Below are 20,249 nucleotides of genomic sequence, written 5' to 3' on the forward strand. Positions count from 1 at the left end.
TATATATACACATATATATATATATACACACATATATATATATATATAATATATATTATATATATATATATATACTATATATATATATATATATATATACATATACATATATATACATATATATATATATTATACACATATATATATATATATACATATATATATATACATATACATATACATATACATATACATATATATATATATATAAATAATATATAAAAACTAAATAAGAAATATTGCTATTGTATCAACCAAAAACAAAATGCAAAAAATAAATAAATTTTAATTGAATAATAATAATAATTAGTAGTTGCAGTAGTAGTATAAGACACTATAATTCACTATGTCATTGTCTCTATCTATATTCTATTTTGAGATGTGATTAAATAGCGGAATAACTATTGTCCAAAAATTTTTTATGAAGAATTACCTTTATTTACATTTAAAGTGCACATTAAAAACTCAGTAGATGAATAGAATGCAAATTTATCAGTGCAGCTATCAGAGAGGATGTTTGTGCATTTAACAGTGACACAAGCACTGCATGGGCAATTTTGCCTTACAGATAACACAGAGTAAAGCACATAAAAAATTAAATAAAATAAAATAACTTATAGCTAACAGTTTGAATAGATCCAAGTAAAATACAGAAATAAATACGTAATTTAAAAAAGAACACAACATGTGGGTGTCCAGGGTTGATCAGTGCATAAATGCCCCTAATGGAGGTCTGGGCTCTTATGTCAGTGCATAAGCAAAGAGCATGAGTGTGCTGAACTGTACAAGACAGTTGCCTGTGCTAATTAGTCACATTTTCATTGTTTCTAATTCTTCCAATTTAGAAAATCCACAGAAAATGTAAATCTCTTGTTAAGGTAATCCAACTGATCTTTTTTATTTTTTATGCTATAGCATGTGTGACCTGCTCTTTCTCTTTATCGACCAGAGCCTACTGTTACCATTAGATGGACATTAAACGATTCAAGCCCCTGAACAACTGGAAACTGTGCTGTTTGGTGTAATGAATTGCTCTAATGAGGTAATATGTTCCCCGATTAAATAACTCAATATTGCAATCCAGTAACAGTACTACAACAATATTATTTACAAAGGAAAAAAAAAAATGAAAACATAAATGATTAAAATTATTAAAATGATGAAAAATTCAGTCTCTGATCTTTCAGATTCTCATCTTCTTTGGCAATCTGGTTCCTCCAGAGTCTGTGTAAAATAAAGAGAAGCTCAACTTTTTATGTGCATGTCAAGCAGTTCTACTATTCTTATTAATCACTAATTTTCTGATCAAGAGTGTATGTGCTAGTCATACCTTATTACTTCAATGGAGGGGCATGATGGGAGGCATTTGGCTATCACTGTGGCTCCTGCTGTAGTTATATTATTGGCTTCCAGGCTGCAATCATTAGTTTTAATGACATCAGCATTTTGTAATCGCACTAATAGCTAAACCTACACAGCAAGCACTCAAGTACTTACTCAAGTCTTTTCAGCTTCGTACATAGGGGTAAAATCTCAGCCAGTGTCTGTGCCAGGCTGTCACCACATCCATTCCATGACAAGCTGATGAAGACATAATATCATAAACTAATGGCAGCTTTGCAAACACACACAAACACAGGGACCGGGACAATGCATTCATCAGTCCAACTGCAGCATTAAAAGAAGTCTGAAATGTCTTATCCCACCTGATGTCCTCTATGGATGGACAGTGTTTGAGGGAGGAGGCCACACCAACCAGATCTGAACTCCCAATCGAAGTCAAACTGAGAGACAAATAGTAACATTGGTTTACGGTATGTTTTCTAAATAAGCCTCTTATGCTCACTAAGGCTGCATTTATTTAAACAAAAATACAATAAAGCATTAATATTGTGAAATACCATTACAATTTAAAATAGCTGTTTTCTATTTTAATATATTTTAAAATGCAGTTTATTCTGTGATGGCAAAAATGATTTTTCAGCATCATTACTCCAGTCTTCAGTGTCACATTATCCTTCAGAAATCATTCTAATATGCTGATTTGGTGTTTAAGAAACATTTCTTATTATTATCGATGCTGAAAACAGTTCTGCTGCTTAATTTTTGTTTTGGAAACCTTAATATATAATTTTCAAGATTATTTGATGAATAGAAATTTCACAATAACATATGAATGTTTTTACTGCCATTTTTATGCTATCAAGTTTATGCATCCTTGCTGAGTTGAAGTATGAATATCTTTAAAAAAACAAACAAACAAAAAAAACATACTGACCCCAAACTTTTGAACAGTAGTGCATGTGATGCAACAAATCCATACATTTCACTTCATATATATGTTTCTGTAATGTATTTATTGTCTTACTGTAGTATTTTTAGTGCCTTCATGCTCATCAGACCTTCACAAAGAGCCAAGGATCCATGTGGGCCAAACTGATTCTCTGACAAACTATGTAAAAAAAAAAAAAACATTATATTCCCTGTAAGTGACATCTTTTCAAAGCAATAGTTTAATCTAAAATTCATTCTGTAATTATTCACTGTGAAGACCACAGTACACAGGACTTACTTGAGTTCTGTAAGTTGGGGCAGTAACGGAAGGACTTGAGCTAGTTTAGCAGCACATGCCTGACCAAGCCGGTTTTTGGACAGCCTGTGACAACAAAATGATGAAGAATGGTCAGCTACTGATTTTGAAAGTAATATCACACATTAATAAAATAAAATAAATGATTTACTGTAGTTTCTGAAGAACTCTGCAGTGGGATAGTGCGGCCAGTAGCTTCTCTCCAGCCTGGTCAGTCACATTGTTGTCTGACAGACTGCAAAAAGTTAATCAAGGAAAATGAATAATGATGCAATGCTTCAGATGATGTTACTGCAGTAACAAATCTAGACAATAACACTACCATGCAAAAGTATGGGGTCAGTATGTCTTCCTAATGTTTTTAAAAGAACTCTCTTACACACACCAAGGCTGCATTCGCTTGATCAAAAATTCAGTAAACCGTGATATTGTAAAATATTATTACAATTGAAAATAACTGTCCTCTATGGAAATATATTTACGTAGGCATATATATCAACGTGTAATTTATTTTTTTGTGATGACAACTTCCACATTTCTTACAAAATACATAAATAAATAAGTAAATAAAATCTTACAAACTATTTTGTATATATTAAATAAACATTGACAACTTTGCATAATATATTTCCCCCATGTCTCCACTAGAGGGCGCTATATCATAAGCCTCATAAGTTGTGCTCAAGCACTATTCAGGTAAGGTATAGTTTTATTCTAATGCTCAATGCAGTTGCCATACCTTAGTTTTACCAGTTCAGTCCACAAAGGAATGTAATTCACAAGCTCATAAGTACCACCATCTCCCATTCGCCAACTTTCCAACCTGTAAACAGCATAAAAATGTTCACATATTTCCAAACCCTTAGCATTTGTGTGCATGTGCTTTTTAATGACCATAATACTTACTCAATCTCTTCCATTTGTCTAAAATCCTTAAAAGAGGTCAGAAGACAAAGTATGCCAGTGCCATTCACAAACGTCTCTGATGTCACCACTCTAATGTTGTTCAAGCTGAGGAGAATAACCAATCAAAGTAGAAATAAAATACAGGACAGGCTCTCAGGTGAGTACACTAGCTTATTGAGTGTTTGCTAAATCTACAATGAACATTTCAGGGTGTAAAACCTTACCTGAGCCTTCTAAGTGAGGCCAAATGGCTGAAGCCTTGAGCTAGGATGGTTATACCCTCCTCATCAAGTACCACAGAGTCCAGTCTATCATTGAGAATATAGTATTGAATATAGCATATTCTGTCAATGACTGTGAATGCATTATAAACTAGCCACATTTCTTAAATTCAAGAGTACAGTGTTTGAAAAGCTGAGACTACAACACGTGTTACCGTATCTCTGCCAGCAAGACGCACTGCACCAGACCTCTGACCAGGTCACGCCCTCGAGCTGCTGTCCAACCAGAGCACTGGTACAGACTGGACAAAAAGATCTCGGCCAATCAGCAATGTTGCACTCTGCTGCACTGAGAAATAATGAAGAAAATCAGACACTTACTTGATCGACTTTAGATTTGGCACACTTTGAAGTGCTCTCCCAAGTACTGCAGCTCCACGGTCACCTAAAACAAACTGGGACAAACTGGAAAACCGAAGGCAAAGGGAAATGTTGAAATGCATGGGAAGGAAAAGGTAAATAAACTGACAGATGGAAATTACACATAATTATATTCGCTGTAAGGACCACTTTTTCAGTGCAAAGTTCAACTTTACTTGGACAGAAGGATAATGAGAAAGATAACACACCTCAAACTCTCAAATGCTGGTGTGTTTTGGTAAAGCTTCAGCAAGTTTTTCCCAACACATCCTCATCTGCACCTTTCAAATCAAGACTAAAAAATACAGATATTCCATGTAAAAAAAAATTGTTTTCTCAAAAGTTAGTGTACTTGCTTACTAGTGTCAGTGAAGAGCATGAAGGAAAAAAATATGAAACACATAATGATGAAGAAAATAAAGGTAAATCAATATCACTTGTGAGCAGACTTTTTAATCATACTTAATTTCCTATTAAGCTTTATTTTTGTCAAATTATGCAAATAGTATGAAAAAAGAAGAAGATCTAACTGTGTGTATTTGAGATCCAAAGATGCTATGGAATCAGCCCAAGCAACAAAAACAGCTGGACATTTTATCACAAAAATGTTAACATTTAATTCCCACCACTGCTATTTCTATCACAGAATATATTATTTGAGATGAGGAAATGACACTGTGGTAGCAAAATAACAAATGCCCCATGATGCATGTATGTTCACTGTTAGACATTATGTAAAAAGCATGTTTAAAAGAAACACCTACACATATAAATAAAGATGACTATCTGTTCTTAATTTGAAAAAACTTACGTAAGGTTCCTGAGATTCTGTAAAAATGGTATGACCGCAGAAAAAAAATCTGCACTATTTCTGTCCACTCTGAGCTGAGAGAATCTGGAGATAAAATGACGTAAGCAGAATTCAAACAGAAAAAAACCCCATCTAATATACCAAAATAAGCATAAAGTCTCATTGACTCACCTTAAATCCTGCAAGGCATGGCATTTCTGAAAGGGAAGTGTCAGAGGAGCAAGATGCTGTCCATCTATGTCACAGTCATCAAAGCTAAAGAATGTGACAAAAGTGGTGTTGTACATCAAATACAGAGAATAGCACATAAAAATAAGAGTCAATAAAAGCACAAAACAAACAACAAGCTTACAATCAAACAAAATACCAACACACCTGATGGACTTCAGAGCAGGTGAGAACTTTTCAGGATGATCTCTGTCAGAAAGAAAAAGGTCCAAATTAGCTTTGCATATGTAATATTGTAAATCATATTTATTCACAATATTTATAGCACTCCATATTCTATGAGCATAAAAAATATATTAACTTACACAAAAGTGGAGCTGAGACTTGAATTGCCCTCTGTTATGATGTTTATGGATGCATGGCTGACCCTGCAAATATTGGGTAAAAGATGTTTTTTCATCTCTAGAGCAATATTTTGCTCTAAAAGTTTTACATAATCACTTTTTACTTACATGTGTCTGTTTTCAATCTTTTGTGGTGGTTGCCACTGACTTCCATAGTAGGAAAAAAATAATATGGAAGTCAATGGCAACCACCAACTTTTTGATTACCAGCAATCTTCAAAATATCTTGTTTTATGTTCAACATAAGAAAGCAACTCATACAGGTTTGGAACGACATGAGGGTGAGTAAATGATGACAGAATTTTCATTTTTGGGTGATGTGTCTTATTGCCTAAGAGCCGCACACTGATTTCTTTGATGTGTGGCTGCAGATTGAGGCATTTGGCAATGAGACTGACAACAGCATTTCCTGTCAGCCACGGCTCTCTCAATCCTAATAAAGACATTCCAAACACATTATTATCCTCATATTGTATCTGCTATATAAAAGCAGCAACTAATCACAGAAAAAAACACCATGATTACATCTGTCTTTTGTTGTTTTTTTCAACTTAAGGCACTTAGGAGCTGAAGATTTATATTATATATATATATATATATAAATAAAAACAATTACATTCAATTACACTTTTTACCATATTTACCAGACCTTGATTTTTGCTTTATATTCTATATGTCTGATATATCACTGTTGTCTCAGACATGAGACATGTTTCTTTTGGTAAACAAGTGCAGTAACTATTGAAAAAATAGTCGTGATGCAAATGATGCATGAGGGATGGTCATAATTTGTGAAAAACTGATGTAAATCAATTCACATAAAAAATACTGAAATGTTTATTACACACTTTGTTTAGGTTATCATTTTATTAGTTATATTATTTTTGAAAATATTTATCATAATTTTATAGTGGAATCTTTCTATTCTTAAACTGATAGTCTGGGTCTGAGACAAGGGTAAAAAACTCAAATCTATAACGAAATACATATTTTAAAAGGTTAAAATGCCAGAAGTTGAAGAAACCCTCTTAAATAAACAGATGTTTTGTTCATTTCTTACCTGAAGTCTCTGTGTTGGTGACAGCTACTGAACTGTTTAATAAAATACTCAATCTGCTCAGAACTCAGACCATTATTTCTTAATCTGAGAGGAATAGGAAACTGCATTAAAATTGTGCCAAATATGCCATTTTAAAAAATATTCAAGAAATGCATGAGAATTTTTGAAATAGATACTAAGTCTGTGAGAACAGTCTTTAAAAATAAACAATCTTTTTAAAATCTTACTTCACAGTTTGGATTGTGGACAGCTCAACCAGGCTGTCCAGTAAAGAGAAAAAGGCCCTTGCCTGTGTAGTGAATTAGAAGACAATCTAAAGAAAAGAGCAACAATAAAAAAAATAAAAAAAATAAAAAGTCATGTAAAATAGTCTTTTTTTTTTTTACATAGTCATGATGTTAACATATGTACAGTTTGCAAGTCCCTGAAAACAATGACAGTACTCATTATCTCTATTTATAAGGAGATTAGTCTAGAAAATAATAATATTGAGTTTCAATAGTTAAGAAATGTGAAAAATACACAAAAAGCACTATGCTCAAATACTCACTCTAATGTAAGTAGTCTAGGGGCATCTGTTCAATATTTCCCACAAGCTTCTTCAAGTGTATCACCTCAAAACTGCACTCCCTTAGCCTGTAGTCAAGACCAACTATAAGAGGAAGCTAACCACCAAACTACTTTCACTTTTGAGTTGAGTGAATGAATCATATTATATGCGTGACTCTCTGATTGTTTGTTTACCTCACATGTATTCTGGGAAGAGTTTTGCCATTGACATGTTCCTGCACAAACTTAATCAGAGACTGATCTTCCACTCCAAGACTAAAGATAAGCAGAAAGCATATACCTTCAGACTTAAACAGACAATCAAGTAAACACACATGTAATATGAAAGCCAATCATTGTTCATGTCAATGAAAAGCAAGGAATGAATGGAAGTCATAATGAATTAGCTTTACCTGACTTCAACAGCAATAACTTTCTCACAAGTATTCATTGAGTCAACCAGATGCAGTGCCCCCACTTGAGTCATTCGGTTGCCATTGAGGCTGCGAAGGAGCACAACAGGTAAACTTTACAAGGTAAATGAATCCATAATTGAAATTACAAGCAAACTCTACATCTGTCGCTAAACTCTTACCTCACTGAACTAGAAATCTTTAGTTTAGGCAAATAATCAACAAAACATTTCACCCCTTCATCACGGAGAAGGTTATGAGACAAACTACAGTGGAGAAAGAAAATAAAAATGAAACTGTTTGTGATAACAGTACAGTAAAATGTACTGAGTTCTATTAAAATAAGAAAATGGAGGTAAAAGAACAGAGGAACACTTACTCCAGTTCAGATAGGTGAGGACAGTTCTCCAGTATCCTTGAGAGCTTCTCAACGTTGCTTTTTGCAGAGTTTATACTCTGTGAGCCTGTTAACATCACAGAAAAAAGTCAAAACCTCCAATTTTCTAAAAAGCGCTAGGGCGAAAAAAATGTTTTTTTTAAAGGTATGTTTTTTTGTGTTTTGGCCTTTATTTTCGATAGGGACAGTATAGTGACAGGAAGTGAAGTGGGGGGGGGGGGGGGGATAGGGAAAGGTCCGTGAGCTGGGACTCAAACTCGGGACACCTGAAGCGCACTGCCCACAAGGCTATTGGTGCTGACAAGGGTGAAAAAATTAATCAAGAAATAATCTATTACAGTGATTCAGCATTACAGAATTCAATTTAAGACATACTGCACCAAAGACAGTGTTATTTTAGCATTAATTGCTATATATCCTGTTAGAGTATTTATTAAGATTTAGAATTTTTATTTTCATATTTTATTTTAATTTTATGTTAAGTCATTTTGTTACGTGTTTTTTTCATTTTTATTAGTTTTTGGATTTTTTATGTCTATTTAGCTTTAATTTATTTTTATTTCAGTTTTAGTTTTAATAAGTTTAGTATTTCTACATTTCTAATTTTAATTTAGGTTAAGTTTTTCATCTAATATTTGTATTTTATTTTATTTCAGCTTTATTTCAGTTACTGAAAAGAATTTATAATAGTTTAAGTTAACAACAACAACACCTTTGACCAGCGTTGACCATTACAAACATGTATGTTGCATGCATATTTGATTAGTTCAATAAGAGGAAGGAGAAATCCATCTAATACCACTCAAATGCAGAGTTTTGTTAGCACGAGTTCACTGACTAAGTTCTGCACTCTCACGAATGCTCTCATTAAAGCCAGCAAGGTGTAGAACCAATATATTAGAGAGATTTTGTTGTACAGTGTAAACCGCTTCAAAGAATCTTCACAAGAATGCAGAGCAGTCAGTGGGCATGCACTGAAGTAATTATAAAATTATAAAAATAAATAAAACAGAGCATGATGCTGCTAAGAGAAAATGGACAATTTCATAACTATCTTGATATAAATCTAAATAACTAAGAAGTATTATTTTTGCCATAATCGTGCAGCCACAATATAGATGGTGAGCTAACATTACTTACTTGCAAATTGCTGCCTCTGCTTTTTCAGGAACAAACTTGATGAATGCTTCTGCCTGGTGCCTGAGAATCATGTTAAAATCAATATTTGTGATTTACCCTATTTTAATATCTGACATGAACTAAAGTAAGATACCTTAGTTCTACAGCTGTGACACGCTGACAGTCAGCAAGAGATCTGATCAATAACAAAGCCCCATTTGTAGACAGGTCGACATGACTTAGGCTGTAAAACAAGGTCACCATGGATGAATAGTCATATCATAGTCATATAGTCATAGGTAATTTATGATAGAGATACATCCACAGCTGTGCTGCACGAACCAGACGGTTATGACCACTTACTTCAGTAGTTGAAGAGAAGACATTTCAGGAAGGATCAACATCAACTTCTCAACAGACTCATTTGATAATTTTAGATGGGAAAAACCTGTATTACAAATAAACATTGAGGACGAGCTGAATACAGATGATACATCTTTCATCTACCCTAGAGAATTGCAGAAGAGCTACATACTCAATGTCCAGTAGGTTTTCACATTTTACCAGTTGCTTACACAGCTTGGTCATGTAGAAAGGTTTGATATCACTATTGGATAAACTGGAAAGACAAAAATTATTCTTAACTGTAATGTAGAAACATTTATTTTCTATGAAACTGCTTTGTAAAGATGTCTATCTTGAAATGTGCTATACAAATAAACTCGATTAACAAATGATTGAATGATCACTGCTAAATCAATGTACTGAATACAACTGAGAGATGTACCCGAGTTTTTTATGCACATGTATCCCAGTTTCATTAGCCGTCAGCTGTCTTGAATTATGTCTGCATTCATAAAGCACATTTGTTATTCAAAACCAACATTTACATATTCACTATTTTATATATTAAGCAGAAATGTCTGCAACTGTTTCAGTACCGTCTGCTGGTGTTAAACAAAATAACCAACTTTTTCTTTCCGTTTTCACTGGTGAGAAAAAGCACAGCATTTTCAGACAGGCAGTAAAATGGTTAATAACTCCATGCTGATTTTGACAAGGTAGTTACCTTGCATCCACTCTCCTCAGGTTCTTTCTCTGGTTACAGAGGGCAGAAGCAAGCATCACCACCCCATCCATATCAACACCATTTTCACTGACACTGTGTGAGTGTTCAGAAAAAACATATAGCATATACACTCTTTTGAAAACAGAAATGCACTTCAAGTATATGGGGAAGTTATTTTGCACAAGCAACACTGGTTAACACTGACTAACTCTCAAGAACAAATGAAGTTGCAGAGGAAACACTGTCCTACTTGATCTGCTGAATCATTCCTAGCTTAGGCAGAAGGTCCAGAATCTTCTTTAGCCCCTTGTTACCCAGTGAGTTGTTGGACAAACTGAGAGATGAAAAAAAAAAATGTTGCATTTGCGGCCTACTTACATGAAGAACTGTGGGAGTATCAACTCAATCTGCTGTGAGGTTATTGACTTTTGAAGTGTAGAAGGTGAGATTTATGATGCATTTTGATACTTACTCTAGAAGGGTAATGTAGGAAAAAACCCTGAGTTTATTACACAGGCTGACGACATTGGTAACATTGATGTTACAATGCTTTAACCTATAAAGAAACAATTAAACATGTAATTTCTGTCAGTTCAGAATGTGTAGTTTGGAAAATATTACCCACTGAAACAATGGTAATGACATTATTTTTAAATATAAAATAAAAGCTATATGCTTTATTCAACTGCTGCCAATTATGGTATTTTTACATACTGACAGAATGTCTGAGAATGGCCTTTCACATTTTATCCCTGATTAAAATAACTTTTTGATAAATAAATATTCAAGATAGCTATTTTTGTGTGTTTTGCATTACATTTGTCTTTTTTTTTGTGCCGTCTTGAATATAAGCAATGATTTCCCAGCAACTGCATAACTTTTGCCAAGCCTACTACTCTTTTCCACCAAATCTCTGACTCTGTCCTTTAAATCTCCTGAAATGTTGCCCAGTGGTGAACACTTGGACACAATACATCACCTTATCGAACAAAACAAAATGAAAGCACGGCTCATTCAATAATTTATAATGAATTCATAAAGTCTAAAGTTCAGTGTTTTAACTTTATGGCTTTTTTTACTAAATATTAATTTGTTTTCCTTTATCTAAAAAAATAAATAATAACATGTTAAAGGATTCAGAACTTACGTTACAGTCTTTGGTTCTCCTGTGTTATTCAAGTCTGTGTTGTCACTAAGGAATAGAAAGTGAGAAAAAATGTTTTGTTGTTTCATTATATTCAAATGTTTTGTTGTATTTTATTTATTGCTTTGAATGACCACCAAACTGTCCAGTCACTGTAGAGTGTAGACTGGACTCAATCAGGGTGAAAGCTATAGACTTACCACCAAATAAAAAAAGTCCATACACATTATCTATCATCTAACATCTATCATACTTGATCACTTTGAAGGCATAGAGCATTGCACAGCAATACCTGACCAACTGCACATTGCAGAGACAAAGTAACCACAATAGAAATATAAAATACATTATTTGGAGTTATGGGGTATTACCCACCCTTTGAAAATAACCCTTCTAATAGCATTCTAACAAATCAGCACTCACCAGACTGTGTCAGAGCTTTGTGAGAAGGAAAGGCTGATCTCTTTATTGCCCCTGTATAGAATCAAACAACTGTGAACATCCCATGGAAATGGAGCTAAATGGGCAGGTCATGTGACATGTCCTCATCCCTTAAAAAAACATGAACAAAACTACACAAGCTAAAAGAAAATACAACTCAGACTACAATAAATACAAGTAAAAAACATGGAGAAGTTAATATTCTTTTACTTAATAGTATATAAACATTACAATTTTAAGGTCATATTTATGTGTCAAAAATCTCTTTGACAAATCAACAAGTCAACATACTCAACATGGACTTCCTGAACAGAGGTGCAAGCAGCCATTCTCGTCGATGAGTGTGAGGATTCCATCTGTGGAGATGCTGTTCTTCCCCATCCTGAGTAAAATTGTAAGAATGCACCAGACTTAATATATACTAATATTGAGTTTTTTAAGACAAGCAAATATCTAAATAAATGAAAGAAAGCTGATCGCCACAGGTTTTTTGAAATGTAAAACACACTACTTACAAAAACAGAGGAAATGTTAGGCAGTCTAGATAGTGTTTCTGCAATCTCTCTTATACCTTCATCTTTCAAAGAGTTATCACTGACACTGTCAGATAAACAGAAACACACTGATTGACACAGACAGACACGCATGACAGATCATCAGACCACCTACTGTAACCTTTTGGAAACAAACAGTATGTCCATTCATTTACCAGAAAATGTATCTGAATACTTTAAAACAATTATGTTAGGCCAAAATCACTAGAATGCTTGAAATTTCTATGAATCTATGAAGTGCACTCCCATAACAAATCATATTACTTTAGGTGAGTGATATGTGGGACAGTCCTTCAAAGCCCTGGCAAAGTTTAGCAGCTCCAACATCAGCGAGACCACCACTGATAAAACTGTTAATCAGAGACAAACATAAACCAGTGCAAAACACATTGCAAGGGAATATTTGTGACAAAATGCTTAAAGGACACAACAGACTTTGTTGGATCAAAGACTTACTCTAAATGGCCGCAAAGCCTGAAGTTGAGACAGGATACCACACAAAGCCTCTGCAAACTTGTCATCATATTTCCGGCTACGGAAACTTGAATGAAATATATATTTTAAGTTGAATACATCAACAAGTCCAGATTAAAGACTACAACGTAACTACAACCTAAACATTTACATTTAATCATTTAGCAGACGCCATGAACAAAAAACTAAACAAGGTAAAAGAAAATACAACTCAGACTACAATTAATACATGTCAAAACGTGGAGAAATTTCACCAAAATCATGTATTACAGTTAAAATTCTGGAAGAAATATCCACAAATTGATAATTATTTATGTTTTGTGGCTGATGTTCGAAAAAATGACTGTCATTAAAAATCTATACTATTTTGTCTAAATTAATTTAAAATAAAACACTATCGCTTTAAAATGAAAGTTTAGGCAGCGGTATGGAAAATGGATATTCATTTCGAGATTCGCTAAACATTACATTTAACAGTGTTTTTAAAATATTTATAATATATGAGTTTTTAAAAATTAACTTAGGTGAGAATTAGAGGACAGCAAAGGTCATCTAAATGTAAAAATAGGATAAATGAGCACACACACAATTAAAAATATATATAACACCCAATACAGATTAATTAGCATTTAGTTATAGCATGCATGAGTAATTGAAGCTGCCATAGGCTGAAATTTTCTACACATATCATGACATACATAAAGTATTCGTTCATAAAAGAGGAAATTTATGGAAACTCACATGAGATGATGCACATTCTTGAAAACTAGGAAGGATTTCCAAACAATCCAGGTCAAGGTCAATGAACAGCCACCAATGTCTAGACATACATTCTGATCAGCAGCCGCTGTCACAAATGCTAAGGAATCCATGTCAACAGCATTGAGTCTGATATTTCGCAGTTCAAAACTTGCGGTCTCGAACCAATAGCTCTTGCCAACTTAGCATCTTGTGTCTCATGAGCACATCGACACAGCTCCACAATTTTGGGGCCTGTTTGACTGGTACTTCCTGCTAAACCCAGCAAAAAATTACGGACGGCAGCTTGGCGTTTTTGTACCCAAGCCGTGGCGCCCTCTGTCCCTTTAAACTGGACCAAATTGGATGTGCAGGCCTCCGCTGCAAGTCCACATACATAAAGATGGAGAGAGTCTGTAAAGATGGATTTTGGATCAATCTTGGTGGTCCAGCGGCAAGTTTTTCAAGTTAAGCTTCTTCTTAAGTTGACTCTCAGTGATGTTCTGACTGGTCATGAGGTGGAGAGCAGCGAGAAAATCCCTGCATTTTAAGGTGCATGAAGGTGAAAACCATATCCTGAAGATCCATCCTCATGAGTCCGTTTCAAAATAGTCAGTATTCCGCTTTTGACCGCCAAAATCCTGGAGTTCTGGAGACACATCTGTGTCCATGAAGACTATAGTGCTTTCCTCCAGTCCTTTGAGAGCCAACAGGCTAATCTCAACAATTTTAGTTCTGTATCTCTGCAGTGGAGATGTACCAGACACCACACCTCCATCAATGCGTTTGAGGAATGCCAAGAGGATCTGCATGTAGATTTGGGTTAAGGAAGTTGGTAGCTGTAGATCAGATCCATCACTGGAGAACAGATGATCTATACATACACAGCAAATATGACAGAGTCCGGGTACGTGAGACATTGACAAGAGGTGTCGGTTGTCCATCAACAAGTTTACAGCCTTCTTTTTGAGTTCTTCTCCTTTTTATGAAAGTACTGTTCAGCGTATTCCTTCACACCCAATCGGTCAAACCCCTGAAGCTCACAGGTAATGAAACCAGGGCTTCCAAAACATGTCAGTCACATCTCGTGGTCTACAGGTGACCAACACAGTGCAATCTGGAAGGAATTTACGACTACACAGTACTGAGAGGAGATCTATCATTGGAAGAGGTTTGTTTGGGTCCATGATGCTCTCCAGCTTTTCAGGATGCGTAAGTTTGCCACGAAACTCATCATACCCATCAAATATGAAGCAGACCTTCTCAGGGTTGGAGAGGATGAATGCAAACACTGCGTCACTTTGTTCCTCAATATCACCAGAAGCAGGATAGAAGAGAAAGGAGCAGTTCTTTCAAGGAGAGATTACGTGAGATAAGATTAAGCTGCCGGAACTCCAGCAGGAACAGCAGGTGCATAGACGGGAAGGAGCCTTCAGCCCAGTCACGGCCGAGGCAGTGTGAACCAGCAGGTGTCTTACCAGAGCCAGCCTGGCCCAGCAGCATGACAACCCTGCTGGTGGTTTTCAAAAGAGACTCAACAGACACTTTATGCTCTGACTCTTCTCCCTCATGGTTGTCTAGAGTGGCTTGAGGCTGGATGGTCCTGTCTTTCCCTCGTGGAGGGTTCTTGTGTCTTAAATACACCCATGTGTCCTCCAGATGGATGTTTTTTACTACAGCTTGTGCCACTGACTCGTGTTTTTGCATTATCATGGATTTAAGAGCATCTGTGTAGCTCTGTAAATGATCTAGGTAAGAAAATCAAAGCATTGTTGAGTTTTATCATGAAATTAAATTACAGTTCATACAAAAGCCTCAAATAAGGTCACTTTTAAAAAACTATGTATTTTAATATTTTAAAAATAAAATAATTAACCATGTGCCATCTGGAAATAAATGATGCTAGACCTTCTCTAAGAACTAATTTTCATTTTCAGATTTTGCCTTTCTTAATCAGAAACTGATTTTTTGGGGGTTTATGCTATATTTCTTGTGACACTTGGTTTGATGTTTTGTTATATACTATAAAATACGGGAAATATGTTAATTATTTTGTTTGGATTAAAATAAGAAATTGTAGAAATGCAGCTTTTCTTGTTGAATAGCAAATTGGTTGCTGTCATCCAAGCTGAAACAAATTTAACAGCTGGGTTGCTCAGAGCGATTGCTTTCACAATGAATCCAAATTCAAAATGGGTGTGTCCCTTTAAGAATAAAACATACCTAGCCGTGGACGTTTCGCATGTTGTGATGGTGAAGAATCAGTCTCACATGTATGATTGAAGTTTGTTCCTTAAAAGCATAGAAAACAAAAAATGCCTGAATAATTATAACCCAGAATTCAATAACATTCATGTTTTAAATAACTTATTTTTTTCAACATCTACAGGATACTTTCACTTCAACACTTTTTACAAATTATTTGTTGAAATGTAGAACTATCATAGTAAAAACTGTAGATTGATGTTGTTAAATTAAATTATAATTAATATTAAAAATTATGCTTTAACATTAATTACAGTATTTAAAGCAGTTGCATGAAGAGGGGAAAAGCTGCTGTATAACAAAAAAAAAGTGCAGAACATGACTTACCAGAAGTGTATCCTGCTATGGACACCAGTGTAGTTTCAAGAAGAAAGGGAATGTTGTCACAGTACTGACATACAGTGGAAAGAAACCATATACATAATTTCTGGTCTGAGTTCTTGAAGTAATCTACAATGGCTGAGACACGGGTCTCTGTTGTTGGTCAATGACCGTATCTGATCCAGTGTTTTAGGTTCCACTAAGGCAATGATCCGATCCAGAACGCCACTGTTTTGTTTGCAGAGCAAGTCCACCAGTGCACTGGCCTCCTGGGCCACAAGTGCCAGGATGTCCCCTGACCAGTCCAACATGTCCATTCTCATCCATTAGCTGGGGGAAAAATCAGAATCAATAAACAAAGACTCCTTAATTTTGCTTTGTAGAACTTTTTACATCACACAATACTTACTACATCTGTTTCACTTTAAATACTTTTCAGCTACTATAACTTAAGTCTTTGGGAAAAACAGTTATTATACATCTGAAACGGATGCAGACACAACATAACTAATGTCTATATTGTCAAATATGTACAGCAGTCAAAGGGATTTGAAATCAATGGATTTATTAAATACAAAATAGAAAACATTCAATTCAAGTTAATACAGCTACATAAAACAAAAAAACAAAAAAAACCAAAAGTACACACACACACACACACACACACACACAAACAAACAATGTAAGAAGATTGTTGAATTTCGTCATGTTAAAGTTGATGGGTGTGAAAGTCTTATCTGTAGTGCATCAATTTCTAAACACTGTCCGTAGATGAAGTTGGCTGATTGCAAATTAATAATCCAACATCTTGTAATGAAAACAAGCCACAGCTCTTAAACACCAGACTCTTCCTAACCAGGAGCAATCAAAAATACTCCAGACTATGGTCTCACGTCAAAAATAACTTTTAATCCAAATTCAAACTGGACCATGATGTGGTGTCCTCACCAATAAAGAGTCCTTCTAAAATGCATACAAATACACTGTCTTAAACTCCTAGCATCAATTCAAACATAGGCCATACATACATACGGTGAGCGTGATTTCACCAAGTACAACATGTTCCTGGATCAACATCCTTGTTGATCCTGGAACAACATCGCAAGCAACCAATCAGAATTGAGACTTTTCAGGATATATCTATTTTAGGCTTACAATCAGGGTTAGGTGTTTCTACACACTTGTTAATCAGCTATTATTTCACACTGATTTTAGGAATAAATTATGGGCAGGGTTAGGTTTAGGGGTAGCGATTGGGTAAGTCTATATTTTTACAAAAAAATTTATACACAATAACAAAAAAATATTTATACACAAGAACATCTCACACTTCAAAAAAACACAGAAAAAAAAACACACATGCCATCTCTGAAAAAAAAAAACATCAGCAATGTTCACTTTAAAAAAAAAAAAAAAAAAAAAACAACCTCCTTTAGACTGGGCTTGAAATGACACATTTCCCACCCAGGAAACAGCACAATGTGTGCTGCTGCTGCTGCTGTGCTTGCTATTGCTAACTCTCTCTACCACATGGCTTTACTTTAGGAAACCTAAACACCCCTAACATCACTAGTGGTAAGGAAGAAAAAACTGCCCTCAAAATTCTTATTAACAAGCTCATGTCTAATGTGGGCATTTCCATAGTGTGGGCTGCTTCACAGAGAGGCTGCGGTGAGCACAAAGCTGTGGGCCTCGCCTGGACAAGCCCCCAGTGGGCATGTTTAGATTTTGGTGTGGTGTGGCCCTAGCCCACTGTGCCCGCAAAAAGCCAGCATGGGCCCAACAAGGACATGCTTGCAGGGTCCTTTCAGGATGGCACTTATGTTTATCAATGATATTCAAAGTTATGTTCTCCATATAAAGAATATGTAACTCATGCAAAAGTTTTGCTCAAAAGGTTTCTGTCTATGCCCTTAATTACAAAAAACTATAATAGAATAATTAGCTGTTTTAGTAAATACGTAGCAGCTCGTGCCCATTTAGTGACCTGCAGGTAAACGACATTGCCACTGTAGACATGGAGACTGTGTGAACGCTGAGCTCAAGAACAACGTGCTTTGCTCATAATATGACCTCAGGAGAAGCATTTAAAATGTTCTATATGTTTATAACATAAATTCATATGATGTACTCACCGCTGGAGGCATACCGCATCGGTCCAGGTCAACGGAAGAAAAATGAAACTTACGGATCCCACTTTGGTTTCGATTTCCTTTATACGCGTATTAAATACACATCCTGCAGTGAGCCAGGGCGCGAGACTATCAAACCAAACCCGCTAAAATGCGCTAGTACGTAATTTAATTTTTTTTTTATTTAATGCAAAATATCATTTTAAATCTATCGACGACTGCACAGTCGATTTCAAAGTGTCCGTGACGCTTCAAAAACACGCATTTCATGTCGTGAGAGAGGGCACTTGAGGACACTGACTGGCTTGCGGTGTGCACACCGACGCCACAGAGTGGTGATATAAACCATTGCACCCCTTATAAGGACATCAAGGGAAAATTGCTTTGTGTACATTATATATATATATATATATATATATATATATATATATATATATATATTATATATACTGATCATATGAGATATAGGAGATATGAGATATGAGTTTATATGAGATCACTGAACAGATAAAACATCAAACTTAACAAAAAAAAAACCAAAATTCCATAAATACAATACACTGACAGATATAAACATTCGCAAAGTTCTTGGTACAAGTCATATGGCAGAAAGGCAGTTACAATATAGTCATTCGCAGTTTTGGTTTGTGGAAAACCAAAATCCAGCTGGACTATCACTACCCCTGCACATGCACAATTATAGAAATAAAACAAAAATGTAACCATTCAAAGTGTAAAATGATACTCTTTTTGATACCCTACTATAGCATACAGTTTGATGTTTGTGATGATATGGCTTGGTGGATTCCAACAGCCTCCTGAAGATAACTTCTCAAGCTCTCCTCCATCTTTGAGGAGATAATATAACATTTATGAATAAAAATAAATGTATACAGAATAGAACAGAATAGACATTTTATTCTCACCTCAATGGGTCCTTCTGATATGAAATTTTTTGTTATATAAAAACTATGATGGTCACAAAACGGGGAAAAAAATTAAATCAGGCTCTGAAATTTGAAATCAGAAAACTTAAATTATGTAATTTTGTAGAATTCATTTTTAAATAACCTTTATAACGTACTGCTTTGCAGAGAGCTTCAGAATTAGTTTATTCTCTGCATATGAGGCATTTACAACAACTGCCACATCCTACAAGCACAATACTAAATGTATTATTTGTGGAAATGGTTCCTAAATAAAGAGCTGACTTGTCTTGACTGTCTAGTAAGAGCTCAACTCCAGCCACAGCTCTGAAAGATGTGCCCTCTGTGGTGGTCCACAAGTGTCTAACTGACACACTCCTCGCCTTTAACATCGGACCCTCAGAGGACAGCCACTGAAGAGAAAGTAAACAGTCATCACACTCCCACAAACACACAGGTGCTGTCCTATAGTTTGAAATGACAGTTGGTGTGCTTCAACTGGAAAACTTTTATTTGCATGTTCCTATGGCAGCATAAAATGTTACAGACATTTCCTCCCCTTTGTGCAGTTTGAATATTGTAATGAGTGTTTCAGTACCTTGTTCAACAAATCAAGCCTGGCTAAGGACAGCTCTGTCTGAAACAGACCCTGCAACACACAAACACAAGCAAGAGAATATGCCTCAAAACACTTCTTAGCTTTATATGAGGCTTATTATAGTTAGAAAAACATGTTCATTACTTAAAATAAAAAACGACTAACTGTAATAAATAAAATAATAAATATATATATAATATATATATATATATATATATATATATATATATATATATATATTATTTTGGCTAGTTGCCAAAGCAACATCTCATTTTCATTTAGTTTAAGTTGATGTATTAAAATGACAGATCCTAAACAGATTTATTGAAAAACTACAAAAAGACAACTAAATTAATAAAACAAACTAAAATGAAACTAATTTTTTTTCTTGATATGGGGAGGTTTTATTATTTATTTATTTGTTTGCTTTTTTCTTCACTGTTAAAGTCACAATATCTGTGAATATTCTTCTCAGCAAGCCAGGCCTGCACACAATCAAAGTGAAAGTCATTTAAATGTTCTTGCAAAT

At 34.9% G+C, this 20,249-nt stretch overlaps 1 long non-coding RNA gene and 1 pseudogene across 1 annotated transcript; both read right to left on the bottom strand.

The window, feature by feature from the left end:
* Positions 1 to 415: 415 nt before the first annotated feature.
* Positions 416 to 18,211, bottom strand: LOC122148517 (annotated as a pseudogene).
* On the bottom strand, positions 5,859 to 6,893 carry LOC122148539. The gene is made up of 3 exons (XR_006162435.1): positions 6,808 to 6,893; positions 6,581 to 6,664; positions 5,859 to 5,953 (listed from the first exon to the last, which is right to left on the bottom strand). It is a non-coding gene; the product is annotated as an uncharacterized LOC122148539 (long non-coding RNA).
* Positions 18,212 to 20,249: the final 2,038 nt, after the last annotated feature.

Source organism: Cyprinus carpio, chromosome A18 (genome assembly GCF_018340385.1).
Source record: "Cyprinus carpio isolate SPL01 chromosome A18, ASM1834038v1, whole genome shotgun sequence".
Classification (NCBI taxonomy): Eukaryota; Metazoa; Chordata; class Actinopteri; order Cypriniformes; family Cyprinidae; genus Cyprinus; species Cyprinus carpio.